The sequence below is a fragment of the Anomaloglossus baeobatrachus genome, chromosome 8 (assembly GCF_048569485.1).
Source record: "Anomaloglossus baeobatrachus isolate aAnoBae1 chromosome 8, aAnoBae1.hap1, whole genome shotgun sequence".
Classification (NCBI taxonomy): Eukaryota; Metazoa; Chordata; class Amphibia; order Anura; family Aromobatidae; genus Anomaloglossus; species Anomaloglossus baeobatrachus.
Window position 1 is genome coordinate 240817675 of NC_134360.1, and position 15401 is coordinate 240833075.

At 48.7% G+C, this 15401-nt stretch overlaps 1 protein-coding gene and 1 long non-coding RNA gene across 4 annotated transcripts in view; one reads left to right on the forward strand and one right to left on the reverse strand.

The window, feature by feature from the left end:
- The window catches only part of LOC142248955 (uncharacterized), a 447867-nt gene that overhangs the window by 51956 nt on the left and 380510 nt on the right, over positions 1 to 15401 (reverse strand). The window lies entirely within an intron of this gene.
- LOC142249338 (uncharacterized) overlaps positions 1 to 15401 on the forward strand; it is a 97865-nt gene that overhangs the window by 22348 nt on the left and 60116 nt on the right. The gene's annotated exons all lie outside the window — the stretch shown is intronic.

Here is a 15401-nt window from a genome sequence, read left to right on the forward strand (position 1 = left end):
CCATGCACCGAGATCTTACCTGGGAGCACTTCCGCTCCTGGACCGGCCCCAATCTGACCTGCCTGTTCCCCTCCTGCAGCAACAGAACCCCGCTGTGAAATCTCTGGGGACCCCACATTTGCTGTGGTAGCCCCCACCCCACACACTGGTCCTCCCCCTGCAGCACCCTGCTCTCTGCTTATCCCTGCAGAGGGCAGCAGATCCCAGCTCACAGGCTGGTTACTTGTAGAGGCATTGTCACACCTTTCTCTGACCCCCTCCCCTGTCACAGCTGCAGCTGAGTGTGTGTCTATGGTGTCTGTGCAAGCAGAAATATCAGAGTTCACTCCCTCCTCCCTTACATCATTCATAGATAACACATTAACATTGTTAGGAGTCATGTCAGTACGGGCTGAAGGTTCAGCCCTTGGGGGGGGGCCCAAACTGGGAGGTTATCTGCCCCAAATCTGTCCCAAGTAGCACGTTTGCAGGGATCCGATCAGTTACCCCCACCTCCCTCACCCCTCGCCCTGCGCCCCAGTCCACATAAATGTCAGCAACAGGCAGCGCCGGGTCAATGCCTCCAATCCCGGAGACAGCGAGGGTTTTTCCAGGGATCAAGTCTTGGGGGGACACCATCTCAGGCCGCACCAGAGTCACCTCCGAGGCGCTGTCTCGCAGTCCTATGGTCACAGACCGGCCGACGGTGACAGGTTGGAAGCTGTCCAGGGACCTACCACCACCCCCACCCACACAATACACCTTGGGCGGCCCTTGGGACGGAGCCGGGGCCTTGGGACGCCGAGGGCACATGGCCTTGAAGTGTCCAGGTAGGTTGCACTGGTGGCACCGTCTTGGTTCTGCCACGGGCCTGGAGAGGGGAGTTGAGGGGGACACCCCCTGCAGTCTAGGGGCAGGTGGGGCAGTCGCAGAGTTCATCTTACCCCCTCTCCAGGTGCTGCTGGTGGCTGCTCTCCTGGCGTCAGGAGCCCGATTGTTGGTGTAGTCATCGGCCAGGGCAGCTGTAGCCGTGGACCCCTTTGGCTTCTGGTCTCGGATGAACTGGCGGAGATCCTCAGGGCAGTTCCACAAGAGTTGCTCCGTGATGAACAAGTCCAGGATCTCCGGTCCGGTGGAAAGCTGCAGGCCTTGGGTCCAGTGGTCGGCAGCTCGGGCAAGTGCCCGCCGGTGGTCAGCCCAGGAGTCCTTTGGTCCCTTTTGCAGGGTCCGGAACTTCTTGCGGTAGGACTCTGGAGTGAGGTTGTACTGTTGGATCAGGGCCCGCTTGATGGTGTCGTAGCCCTGATCTGCCTCAGCAGGCAAGTCCCCAAGGATATCCAGGGCCTTACCCCTTAGACGGGGGGTCAGGTATTTGGCCCACTGATCCTTGTCCAGATGGTGCTGCAAGCAAGTCCGTTCAAAAGCAGTCAGGAAAGAGTCCAAGTCTCCATCCTTCTCCAGCACTGGGAAGTCCTCAACACGGACCTTTGGAAGTTTGGTGTTTTGAAGGTCACATGTGGCTGATGAGGGCCGGAGCTGAGCTAGCTGCAGCTGGTAGTCACGCTCTGCCTGGCGCTCTCGCTCTTCACGCGCTGCCTGCCGCTCCGCAGCCTCACGCGCTGCTTGCCGTTCCGCAGCCTCAGCGTCACGCGCTGCTTGCCGCCCACGCTCGGCCATGAGTATCTCGTAGGTATCCCGGTCTCCAGCCATAAGCCTGGCCAAGGCAGCTTGAAGGAGGGCCTCTGCACCTCTCAGGCCGGAGGGATCGGCAAGTGGTGATCTGCGGCCCGCTGCGGAGCCTGGTGATTCACTGTCCATTGCAGAGCGGAGGGCTGGCATCTGGCTCGTTGAGGACCCTTGGGTGAGCTGCTCCTCATCTTGTCCAGCAGTGCCAGGTTGTGCAATGTCCTCTGCAGAGCTGTTTTCTGGCGTCGAGCTCCTGGAGGACTCGTGGGCAACCTCCTCATTACTGTCCACAGCACCGTCCTCCCTCTCTTCGGCTCCTGCTTTAGCATTGGCCAGTTGCCTAGCTCTGCTCCTGGTGCCATCAGCCATTCTTGCAGACTTTTGGTCACTGACACAGAACTGACACCTGATGCCTCCACACACCTTACAGTATCTGCACTCTGACACTCTAGTGTTGAGCTAGTCTGAAGACCCCAGCAGCCACAGCTGCTGCAGGCAGTCTTTAGTGTCTGGGAGTATGGGTCTCACACTCACACACACTATTATCTCGATCCCACCGCTATGCCACCAATATGTCACAAACCACCGGGGGGGTCACTCAGAAATCCCCCGCGCTGGCTACCAGTACGTCACAATCGGGGGGTAACAAGTGGGGGTCACCCCTCCTTTATACCTCCCGACCGACAGACAGAGCACGTGACGCGCTCTCTAGCGCCCCTCTTATAGTCAGGCCAATTATGGAATTGCCCGACAATAAGCAAGGAGGCCGCTATACTACTTATGCCGATTATTGAAGGGTCCCCGGTGAGAGTAGGGTATATATTCCCCCGACCTCCGCGGGCGGAATATATAAAACCTCCCCGAATCTCACTGGCCTCCCCACAATAATCCTTGGCACAACTCGCTGCCACCAACCGCTTCACGGTAACTATTAGCCGAACACACAGACGTGGGATTCAAGATCGAGATAACAGAACAGCCCAAGATTAATTATATAATTTAATCAGCCTAAAGCACACTAGAAACTACAATATATACAATAGGGAATCTACAGAATATACATATGTCAGAGTACAGTTACAGATAAAGCCTGGTTTACAAACAGGTATGCAATTCAATCAGTTACCTTGTGCGTCTGGCCACAGGGGGGCGCTGTAGACCAGGTTTCCAGGAACTCCCACAGATGTTTCCTACACGTGACCCCCAGCGAAAGAACACTGGAAAATGGCCGAAGTAGGGTTATCAACCTGGGCAAATCCAGGTCCCCTCCTACCTTCGTGACCTCAGAGGGAGCACTGCTCCACCCCTGGCTGGAGTTATGGACAAAATCCACAACATGGAATATGGCCATAACTTGGCCTGGGAGCGTCGTAGGCGGACGCCAACGCTCTCATTGTGACAGCTATGAATTTAGCTACAGAATGAGAGGACTCGTGACTTGTCTACTAGTTCCACATTGGCTGATATCACGCCTGGGGTATTTCCCAAGCTCCCGCTCCCATAAAAAAGGGTGTGCCAGCATCGTCCGCATGCGGAGACACCATTTTTATGGTTGCCATATTTATCGGAAATATGGCTTGCGAGATATGAACCATTTTTTACTGGAGTCGTTCTGTCTGGATACTTCCAAGCTTGCTAATTAGATAGCAGCTCCTACCACAGGGTCACGGCAGGGAGTCATCCTGTGTCCATTGTTCCCACATCACCTAATTTCCATATCATAGGAGATGGCCATGGGATGTGACACCTTCACAGATGCTGGACATTGAGGACAAGAAGGGAGGGGGGCACTTCCAGGGAGTGATGAGCGATTATGACTGGAAGTCATAATTCATCTTCATATCCCGGGATTTGCCTCACAGTTATCTCTTCCAAGGTACCAGGGGCCTTGGGTACTGGTATATCTGTGCCATGGGGGATGGGACGAATTGCTGAGTGAATATTGGGGTATGAAATGGAATGCTTCCATTTTGAATTATATGCTTTCACATCGCATGAACAAAAGTAACAATCGTCACTATGGTTCTTTTGCTCTCGCCATACCATGGGAATCCCATAATGGAAAGCTTTTTTCTTACCTTTGAACCAGTTTCGGAGGTCCACAACACACCATTTGCACACTTTATGAGGCGCCCAAGCTTTATCTTGATCTCCAAGCTTTAGTCCGAAATATGCGAAGTATACTTTTTTCACAAAGTCTGTAATATTCAGCTGTTGCTTCAACACTGTATACTCACCACAAATGTAACAAACTGTCAGGCGAATTAATACACTTCCGCTGAGCCATAATGCTAATTTTGGGAAACACGGTTGAATATGAAGAGCTAAGGGTACATTCACACTTGCGTTGTTTTCCTTCAGTCGCAATCCGCCCTTTTGGAAAACAGAGGAATCCGTTAACGGATTCCGCTGTTTCTCATAGACTTGTATGGATGACGGATTGTGCCAAAAGTACCTGCGTTGCTTCCGTTGGCCGACGCTGCGTTGCTTCCGCCGTGCGGAAGCAACGCAGCATGTAACGTTAATTGCTTGCGTCAAAATGACGCCGAGCAGCGGATTCCGTTGTTTCCGTAAAAATTTATAATGGCTCCCTATGGTAGCTGATTCCATTGCAAAGTGCTTTACAACGGAATTCGCTGCTGGATTCCGCTAATTTCTACTGAGCATGCCCAGAATGAAAAAAACCCAGAGCCGACGCATTCCGTTAGACGGACGCCTAACGGACACCAAACGGATGCAACGGGTCCGTTATTTCACAGGAATCAGCTAACGGATTCCTGTGAAATAACGGTTCCGTTGCATCCGTTGACACCACAAAAATAACGTATGCGTCAAAGCGACGCAGCAACGGACCCAGCGGATTTCGCCTAACGCAAGTGTGAAACTAGCCTAACACGGACTGAGATTAAAAAGTGTGAACAGGCGAGAACAAAGATAAAACAATTGAAACAAGCCCGGGCATGTCAGAGCCCGCTTATTCAGCTTGCAAAATGTTGATGCAGGTTTCATTAGCTCACTCTGAAAGTTCTTTTCTTTGAAAGTTATATTTTTTTGGCATTATATATCTTCAATTCATTGATGTGAATTAATTAATAGTCATTTTGACTTTCAAAACCCTAAAAAAAAAAAAAAAGCAAAAAAATTATGAAAAATTTACTACATTTGAAGATAATTTTGCATTTTGTGGCGAATCCTGACGTCCAGGATTTTTTTCAATATTTTTTTTCATTTTCAGCACACCAAAATACATGGAAATTAGATTAAAATAATCAAACAGCTTTTTAGTCGCAGACCTGTGTAATTTTTAGAACTGCCTCTTTGTGGGGAATAAAAAAAAACAACATAAAAAAACCCCCAGATATTCCCCAGTTATTGTTTTGCTTTTATCTCCTTCCTATACTGTACAGTAAAAATGACAGGTTATTTTCATTAGAATGTGTTATTATAATGGTGGTGACAATAATTATTGTTTTTTTGTGATTTATTAACCCCTTGTTGATTGATGCTTATAGGAACTTATCAAATCGGCAGCATTTTAGGTTAATGCACTTAAAAAATTAATTATTCTGAGAGCCATAACTTTTTATTTCATGTGTGAAATAGTTGTGAAGAGCTTGATTAATTGAGGCTCTATTGTCATTATTGGTATTATTTTGTGATATTTATAACTTTTTAGTTTATTTTTTTAGGGGGGGTGAATAAGACAATGTGCACACAGTGCAGATTTGTTTCTTCAGCAAAAAACGCACCCTCTGGCAGAAATATGCACCTCTGGCCAAAAAAAGCACCCAAAAGGCATGCATTTTTTAACCGCATTTTGGTACGTTTTTGGTGCATTTTTGCTTGTGTTTTTGTTCCTGCGTTTTTCAAACATTATCAATGGCAAAACACAGGGACAAACGCAGGGACCTGCAGAAAAGAAGTCACATGCTGCTCCTTTCTGCTGCGGGAAAACTGCAGCAAAATTTGTAAGGGAATGTGCCCACGATCAGGATTCACTGTGTCCACGAGTCTCCTCCGCAGGAGAACACAGGAGACCGCAGCTGCTTGTACCCATGATGAGGGTTCAGTGCACTATGGTCTCTCACTTTTGTTCTTCCTACGGAGGATGCATGTGAGTCCGCAGCAAACAGTTGACATGCTGCGGTCTGGAATGTCACCCTGCATAAAAGTGTTTGCTGTGGAAAAAGCAAGCACAGTGGGCATGGGATTTCTAGAAATCTCGTCTACTATGCTTGTACTGTGCAACGCAGAGTTTTGGACACAGCATGCTTCAGCTGCGTCCAAAACTCTATAAACACTGATCGTGGGCACTCACCCTTTGGAAGAAATAAGCAACATACGCACAGCATTTCTGATTTCTCATTGACTTAGCTGGGGAAGGGCTGCATGAAGTTTATGAACAAAACTGCACCAATTTTGCACCAAAAAAGCAGTGTGCGCACAGGGCCTAAAGGAGATATTTGAGCTTTTATATATACATATTTTTACTATTTTTCATTTTAGTCTTCTTTGCTTGTATAATATACTTAAACAGTCCACAAAGCATAAATTTGGTTATAATACATTGGCAACTTGATTTTTTATTGTTTGTGGACTGCTGATCAAAAAGTGACAGACAAGCATTTTTTATGGACACATTAGAAAACCAAAATCAACAATTATAAGTTTAAGGCTATGTGCCCACGCTGTGGAAAATGCGCGGATTTTGCCGCGGATTTCTCGCGGAAAAGCCGCGGATTTCCCGAAAATCTGCAGCTCAGGCACTTCCCAGCCATTTCTATGGCATTTTGGAAATGCTGTGCCCACAGCGGATTTTGATCCGGAAAAATCTGCAACATGTCAATTATTGTTGTGGATTTTCATCCGGATTTTGGCTTTAAAATTGGGAAAAAAAAAAAATCCGCACCAAAATCCGCATCAAATCCGCGGCAATTCCGCGGTAAATCCACGGCAAATCCGCACCTTTGAAAAGGTGCGGATTTTGCGGGAAAGCTGCGGATTTTGATGCAGAAAAATCCGCAGCTACATTCTCCCGTGGACACATAGCCTTAAGGATACATGTCAACAGCGAATAATTCAGATATCAAGACATCAGCTGCATTCACTGTAAACGCTAAACTGATGATAATTACAGTCAAAATAATCTATAGAATTTCTTCAGGTTTGAAAAAAAAAAATCATAGACGCCTTAAGGCTATGTGCGCACGTGTCCGCTCTGCACCGCACCGAGAATGTGCGCTTCAGAGCGCAGCTGAAAAGCTGCGTTCTGAAGCGCATGGTGCCGGCAGAGAACGTGCGCTCTGCATGCTGCCTCTCCCTATAGACAGCATGCAGAACGCACGAAAGAAGTGACATGTCACTTCTTAGAACGCAGCGATTCGGCAAGCAGCCGAATCGCTGCGTTCTAACATGCCGTGCGCACGGCTCCTGCACAATCTCCATAGATTGTGCAGGGGACGCAGGACGCATGCAGTTACGCTGCGGTGCAGAACGCAGCGTAACTGCATGTAATACGCACACGTGCGCACATACCCTAATTATCTTTATGGACGTGGCAAAAAACTGCCCTATTTTCACTGACTGTGGTGGAATATCTGGACGGTTGGCAACCCTGCTGCTGGAGATTGCTATTGACGTTATTATGACACTGAGGACTAATTGTATTGCTCCCCCAAGGGGGTGCAGGCTGTGTGGGAATTATCTTTATAATTCAGCCCACACGGTGCTGTATCTGACATGATCGGACCCCCACTGATATGCTGGAAACATCTCTAGGGGTCGCTGGATGTAAACACATTAAGGCGGGCTTTGCACACTACGACATCGCAGGTGCGATGTCGGTGGGGTCAAATTGAAAGTGACGCACATCCGGCATCGCATGCGACATCGTAGTGTGTAAAGCCTAGATGATACGATTAACGAGCGCAAAAGCGTCGTAATTGTATCATCGGTGCAGCGTCGGTGTAATCCATAATTACGCTGACGCGACAGTCCGATGTTGTTCCTCGCTCCTGTGGCAGCACACATCGCTCTGTGTGAAGCCGCAGGAGCGAGGAACATCTCCTACCGGCGTCACTGCGGCTTCCGTAGGATATGCGGAAGGAAGGAGGTGGGCGGGATGTTTACATCCTGCTCATCTCCGCCCCTCCGCTCCTATTGGCCGCCTGCCGTGTGACGTCGCAGTGACGCCACACGACCCGCCCCCTTAACAAGGAGGCGGGTCGCCGGCCAGAGCGACGGTCGCAGGACAGGTGAGTCCATGTGAAGCTGCCGTAGCGATAATGTTCGCTACGGCAGCTATCACAAGGATATCGCTGCTGCGACGGGGGCGGGGACTATCGCGCTCGGCATCGCAGCATCGGCCTGCGATGTCGCAGCGTGCAAAGTACCCCTTAGGCTAGGGCCCCACTTTGCGTTTCCACTGCTTTTTAGGTCCGTTTTGAGCTGCAGCGTTTTCATGCCAAAAGGCATGCGTTTTGATTTTCCAGCAAAGTCTATGGAAAAAGTGGATTTCCTGACCGCACTTTGCGTTTCTAAACGCTGCGTTTAATTTGTATATTTTGTGGCAAAAACCATGCGCTCAAAGAAGCAGCATGTCAATTGTTTTTTCCATTTTGGGTGCGTTTTGCTACCATTGAAGTCAATGAGAAATGGCAAAAACAAAGATTCCTACAAATTCCTGCGTTTTGCCTGCTTTTCCAGTGCAGAAAACATGTGTTTTGGAATACCAAAACGCATGCTTTTTGGACATCAAAATAATGATTTCATATGTCCCTTTACACACACACATAGTCCGATAATTAAATTAAAGAAAAATAATAATTTATTGCTATTTTTCATATAAATAGTATATTACCGCTATAATTTTATTAAATATTTCTATCTTCTTTATTAATTCTTTAATTTTATGTTTAGTTTTTTTTTTTCTCTTTTTTCACTGTGTTTGAGAGATTAAACTTTATTTAGCTGTGTCTTGATGTTCAAAACGCATCTGTCAAAACGCAAGTGGAAAAGCATGCAAAAAGCGCTGAAAACGCAACTAAAACACGGTAAATACGCATGCATTTTCAGCGCTAAATTTCAGAAAAAAGGCAACTTTGGCTAAATCAATTAAGGCAAAAACGTGCGTTCTGAACTGCAAGTAGGAGAACGCAAAGTGGGGCCCTAGCCTAAATGTAGTGGCCATTGTCGAATATTGCAAAACAGCCTCTAATATTTGATCAAGAGTAGTGCTGAGCGGGCCCGGACTGTAAATGTCCGGATCCGCGCGGTTTCAGCACTATTTCCAGGCCCGACCCGGACGAGGGATTCCGGGTGCACGATCCGGAACCGGCAATTAATAAAAATGAAAAAAAAACAATATATACGGTAAATGAGCGTTTCATACTTAGAGACTCGGTGTCATGGCGGCACACTGCTTCCTGGTCGCGCTTTCACTTCCTGTGCAGTGCACGCAATCACACAGCTTTCTGTGTTTACCCCGCCTACCGGCCATCCTTTCAGCTGTGATTGGATCCTGGCTGACGCGCTCCCTGCCTGTGACAGCTCTGCCGTGCAGTCATCGCTTATCGCGGCTCAGTACTACGCTGCACTCAGAGCGGGCAGCCGTGCTCTATGGCTGCTCGCTGTGACATGTAGCAGAGCTGTATGTGTCTTCGCTGGATCTCCTGTGGATTACGCCGGAGCTGGAGGGGTGTGTTGGGGTAATAAAGTGGTGAAGAAGGAGGCTGCGTTTGTACTTTATTCTAAATAAAGGATTTCTCTGTGTCTTGTTTATTTACTGTAATTTACAGGTTTGTGATGCGGGAGTCTCACAGACGCCCGTGCGATCACAAACCTAGGGTTTAATAGCAGCCATGCGCTGTTATTAACCCCTGCTATTACCTTGATTGCCACCGCACCAGGGCAATCAAGATTAGCCGATATCGCCCCAGAATGGTCACATCTAATAGATGTGGCAATACCGGGCGGCTGCGGGCTGAGGATATACCAGCCCCCATCCGGCGTTATCATGGCTAGGAATGAAAATTGGGGGGGGACTGCACGTCGGGTTTTTTAAAATTATTTATTTAAATTAAAAACAAAACAAACGCATGCGGTTTATCTTAGGCAGCAATCACACTTGCGAGGGACTCCCACAAGTCTGACATCGCAGCACAGCCGTAAACACACCTGACAGGAGCGTGCATGTGTTTCTAGGTATATGCACGCTCATGTTCAGACAGCAGCAGGCTGTACGGTATGATGTCATGTCAGACCTGCACGAGTCTGACAGCCCATCTCCCGCACACATCTGACAGGAGCGTGCATGTGTTTCTAGGTACATGCACGCTCATATTTAGACAGTGGCAGGCTGTGTGGTATGATGTCATATCAGACCCGCACGAGTCTGACATTGCATCACCCGCACACTTCTGACAGGAGCGTGCATGTGTGTGCAATTTTATCCCACATCTGCATCTCCTGGCAAAAAACAGCCAAAAACCAGCAGTACGAAAACCATTTCATTACCGTTTTCTGCCAAAAGATGCAAATTTGTTGGTGAAGTAATACACCAAAATCCTGCACCAAATTTGCACCTCCTGGCACAAGACCGCACAAAAACAGCGTCTAAATGTTTCTTTTTAATTTTTGGACCAAGGGATGTAAATTGTGTGATTATTACATTTTTACACCATATTCCGGCACCCAATCTACACCTCCTGGTAAAAATAACCGCGGCAAAAACCGCAGCAACAAATTGCGGAAGTCTAGATTGGATGCAGGAATATGGTGTAAAAATCTCAGCATCAAATTTGCATCCCTTGGCCCCCAAAAATAAAAAAAAAAAAAAAAATTGTGCCACAGGTGGAAATTAGGTGCTGAAAGCTGGTGCAGATGATTTCAGCACCAAATGGTCACCTCCTGGCAAAAAACAGCGGCAAAAATTGCTGAAAAGTAACTGCGGCAAAAACCGCGGCAAAAATTGCGTCAAAACACCACGCTTTATTGCCAGGAGGTGTAGATTGGATGCAGGAATTTGGTATAATAATTTCAGCACAAAATCTGCATCTCTTGGCCAAAAAAACTGCGACTTTTCTGCTAGGAGATGCAGGTCTGTGAACTCAGTGACCTCCACCTGAGGTCAGGTTACCTGCGATCACAGATGAAGGACCGTGGGAACTTCCAGCTGTGACCGCAAATGACCTGAGTGACGTCACCGCTCAATGCGCAGCTCATTCATTCTCTGAAGCTCACAGAGCGCTGTCGGTCGTGCCGCTCTCTGTGATATTCAGATGTAGCAGAGCTGAAGCGGCGTGGGACTTCTCCTGTGGATTACGTCGGAGCTGCAGGGTGTTTGGAGTTAATAAAGAGGTGAAGCAGGGCGTGTTTTGTATTTTATTCCAAATAAGCGATTTTTCTGTGTGTCTGTGTTTATTTACTGTCATTTACAGGTTAGTGTGATGCAGGTATCTGATAGACGCCTATGCCATCACACTAACCTTGGGTTTAGTAGCAGCTATGTGCCGCTATTAACCCCTGCTATTACCCCGACTGACACCGCATCACGCCACCGGGAAGAGCCAGTAGCGTACACCGGTATGGTCGCATCTAATAGATGCGGCATTCCCGGACGGCTGCGTGCTGGAATACCAGCCCCCGGGCCGGCGTTATCTTGGCTGGGGATGAAAATAGGGGGAACCGCATGTCGTTTTTTTTTACTTTCACTGGAATCACACATGCGAGGGGCTCACGCGAGTCTGCCATGGAAGAACCCGTCAAAGCCTCGCATGTGTGACTCTGGGCACTGTATACAGCGCACAGATACAGCGCGGCAGCTGGGGCTGCAGCCGCGCACTATACCTTTGCTGCCGAGTGCTTATTTTTACCACCGTGAACTGACCGACAGACTGTACTGCATTCCCCGCCCACCAACCGTCCTGGCGCCTGTGATTGGTTGCAGTTAGCTGACACGCTGCCACTCAGGGTGGGGGCGTGTCTAGCTGCAACCAACACGTGCCGGTGGGCGGAGAAAACAATGAATATTGAATTGTCGGCTCCGGAAGGTAACAGCGTGACCCGGAAGGAGTGTGCCGCCATGACACCGCCTCGGTGAGTATGCCGCGCTCGCTCCTATCCCCTCCACAAACGTTTTTAACCTCCGGATTCCGGTCCCCATTCGCTTATATGGGCACCGGATTCTGGAGCGTATCGGACTTATTTTTAAGTCTGTCAATGATCCGCCGGCCCCGGATTATTGGCATCCCGCTCAACTCTAATCAGGAGCTGTGCTGCAGGACATTGCAGAGGCCGCTACCCTTCGGAGGTGCACAGTTATTTGTATGACACAGTGATGTAGAAGCTATACAGCACTTACTTTGGCCGAATATCTCGTAACCGAAGTTGCTATAAAGTCCCAGCCAAAATGTAACAATGCAGAGCACCAAAACTGAATTGGTCTACATGGCTCTGGACCCACTTTCGTTTTAGACACCAAAAATACCTTTATTAGCTAAACAGAAAAATATGTATGCCACCTTTCAGAGCACAGAGACCCCTACGTCAGGCAAGTATAGAATAAGTATGAGGAATCGTTAAAAAAGAATAAAATACAACAATAATCTTATATCTCCCTTAATTCTAATGAAAAATATGTAAATTACCTAATTCAGCTTCGATTTATTCAAGGTTTTAGGCCTGAGGCTGCTGAATTGTACTGATCATATAAAAAAAACCTTTTAATTTATAATTTTATTGTTGGCCACAAACAGCCGAAACGCTGCCTACTGCAATCCCCAATTGGCGTTTCACAATCAAGCGCACATAGACCCACGGCAGGAGGGCAGAGCTTTGGCAGCTTTTCCATCACACCAACATCGCACCATCCGGTTGAATTCTAATGCTCATTATTGTTCATGTAACACATTGGCCAGGAATGCAACAGGCAGTAAGGATGACTCAGTGGTGACTTCAACTGGTTTTTTAATAGGTGGGAACAGGGAGACGGAGGTTGGGTAAACAATAGACAAAGAAAATACAAAGCAAATTAAACTAAACAACAGTTGGCACATTTCACAGTTACACTCGACTGATGAAATATGTCCTAACACTGAGTATTATTTCCATCAAGCTCACTCAGCGATAACCCAAGCCCGGTCCTTTCTTTATGGGAGCATCAAAGTCGCCCTACTAGGGTAACAGTAGGCAATAAACAAGATAATATAAGCTTTCATTGACCCACTCATGTCAGTGGTTCATTAAATGTGGCACAGTTGCTTGGCAATCTCTTACACAACTAACTTTCTTATTAAGCTATTCTCTCTCAGTACCATACGCAAGGCGGGAAGTAACAGCCTGGCTCACTTGAATACTGCCAGGGAACAAATGACTGTTTCTTAGTCTCTGGTTCTCAATGTTCAGTCTTTGGCGCTTGACAACGTAGATCGATAATCTTCTGGAGGAGCTGTTACATCTTCCTCTGGTGACGATATTTGGTCATTGGGTTTCTCTGCCGACGATATTCGTTCTTTGGGTTCCTCTGGCAGTGACATGCAGACTTTGGGTTCCTCTGGACTCAGTGCACTCCAGATTATTTCCTTGCAGACAACACTGTCCTGCTCTGCTCCACACGAGTCCTTTCTCCTGATATTCTTGGCACCAACTCTGTCTTCACGTTGCTGGCCCAGCCATTTTTATTTGGCAACTGTGCTACAGTAGTTGTGTCGCCCACCGCTGCAGCGGTCGCCTCAGGGACACCGCTCCACCTCCAGGGACGCCGCAGGGTGGCTCCACAATGATTACCGCTGGCAACAGGTATGTCTGATTGTTTACTTCTGAGTCGTGACGCCACTCTCGGCTTGCGGTCAGGGTTGTAGGTGACCGCCACTGCAGTTTAACGAGCGTCTGGGGCTGATGGAATCTGCAGTCAGGTGGTGTGACCTCCCGAGAGTGAGGCTGGCCCCAGGGGCTTGGGTGTTTGGGTGTAGAACAACAGGTCGCAGAATAACTCAGTCTCAGTCCAAAGTGGCTTTCAACTTGTTTACTCACTGCTGTTGGTATTGTTGTGAGGTAACCTGGGCGATGCTGAGATGAACCAGGAGAAACCAGGTATCCTTCAGGCTGGCATAAGGGTGACTGTCAACTCGCCTTCCTAGCACTTCTTGTTTCGGACAGCCCCTGACTTGAAGTACCGTGGGACTCATCCAGGGAAGTCGCTTCTGCCTTTTCTCCCCTTTTTGGCCCGTTTGCTGGCAGCATGGACCAAGGAAGATGGCTCCAGGCTCGATCCTCCTTATGGGCCCCCTCGTTGCTGCTGATGCCCGGACTCTGTTTTGGTTGGTGTGGGACTTGTGGTCCTCCCCACCGGCAGGTTTAGCAGACCACTAAATGGATGTCTGGCTCTAGGGACCTCTTACCCGTGCGTGCCTAGCCCCCAGAAGTCTCTGTACACGACCAACTGACTCCTTCAGTGTCTTCCTGACCAACTGACTTCCTCAGCGTCTTTCTGTCCAACTTCTGGTGACCGTTGTCCCCCGCCAACAGCCACTACACGTGTGGGGTCTGACTAGCGTGTCTACGCCCCTCTCTCTCCCTGGGACCACACTTTGCGCTCTCCACTAACAGACTGGCTAACTCCTCCTACTTTTCCTTACAGCCTCCGCCGCCTAACTTCCAGCTTCTCTACCTCACCACTAGCTGAGATGTGGAGGCCACGCCCCCTCCTGGGTCTGCCCAGGGGTCCCCTCTATGGTGTGTGTGTGAACCCTGGTTGCTATGTGTCTGTGAGTACATACCCTATTTCAGCCTTTGGGTTACCTGAAGGTACTGACCCAGCATGGGTGCAGTACCCAGTGGTGCCTGACCAGGTCAGGGGCGCCACATAGTCACCAGACTCAGCATCTCCTACCTCTTCCCTAGAGGAAACACACTCCTGACACAGGGCTTCCTGGTGACCTTGGTTCTCTGGCAGATTACGATGTTGGTGCACAAATTTCATGGGGCACCAAATCTGAGTATTTTTTTTCTGACCACACTCTTAAGGGACTTTACATGCTACGATATTGTTAATGAATTATCGTCGGGGTCACGCACGCACATCCGGCGTCATTAACGAGATCGCAGCGTGTAACACTTAAAAGCGATCTTAAACGATCGCAAAAGAGGGCAAAATCGTTTGCCGTGGAGAGGTCGTCCTGAAACAAAAAATCGTTTCAGGATGTTAGCGATGTTGTTCCTCGTTCCTGCGGCAGCACACATCGCTATGTGTGACACTGCAGGAGCGAGGAACATCTCCTTACCTGCCTCCATCGGCAATGCGGAAGGAAGAAGGTGGGCGGGATGTTTACGTCCCGCTCATCTCCGCCCCTCCGCTTCTATTGGCCGCCTGCCGAGTGATGTCGCTGGAGCGTTGCACGCCCCAGCGACCCTTAGGAAGGAGGTGGTTCGCCGGCCAGAGCGACGTCGCAGGGCAGGTAAGTCCGTGTGACAGGGGTAAGCGAGGTTGGTCGACACGGACAGCGATATGCCAGTGTCGCTCAACCGACGGGGGCGGATATGATCGCTTGCGATCTCGCTAGCGAGATCACAGCGTGTAAAGCCCGCTTTACAGTCACATAATTCAATCATATCTACCACTTGTGGGAATTGATGTAGATGATGATTGTCATCCAATCAAAATCTCAATACATAGTTTTGTCACAGTTCCAGCAATCGGATGAAGTGTGAACATGTCAGTGATTGGTGAATAAATCTAG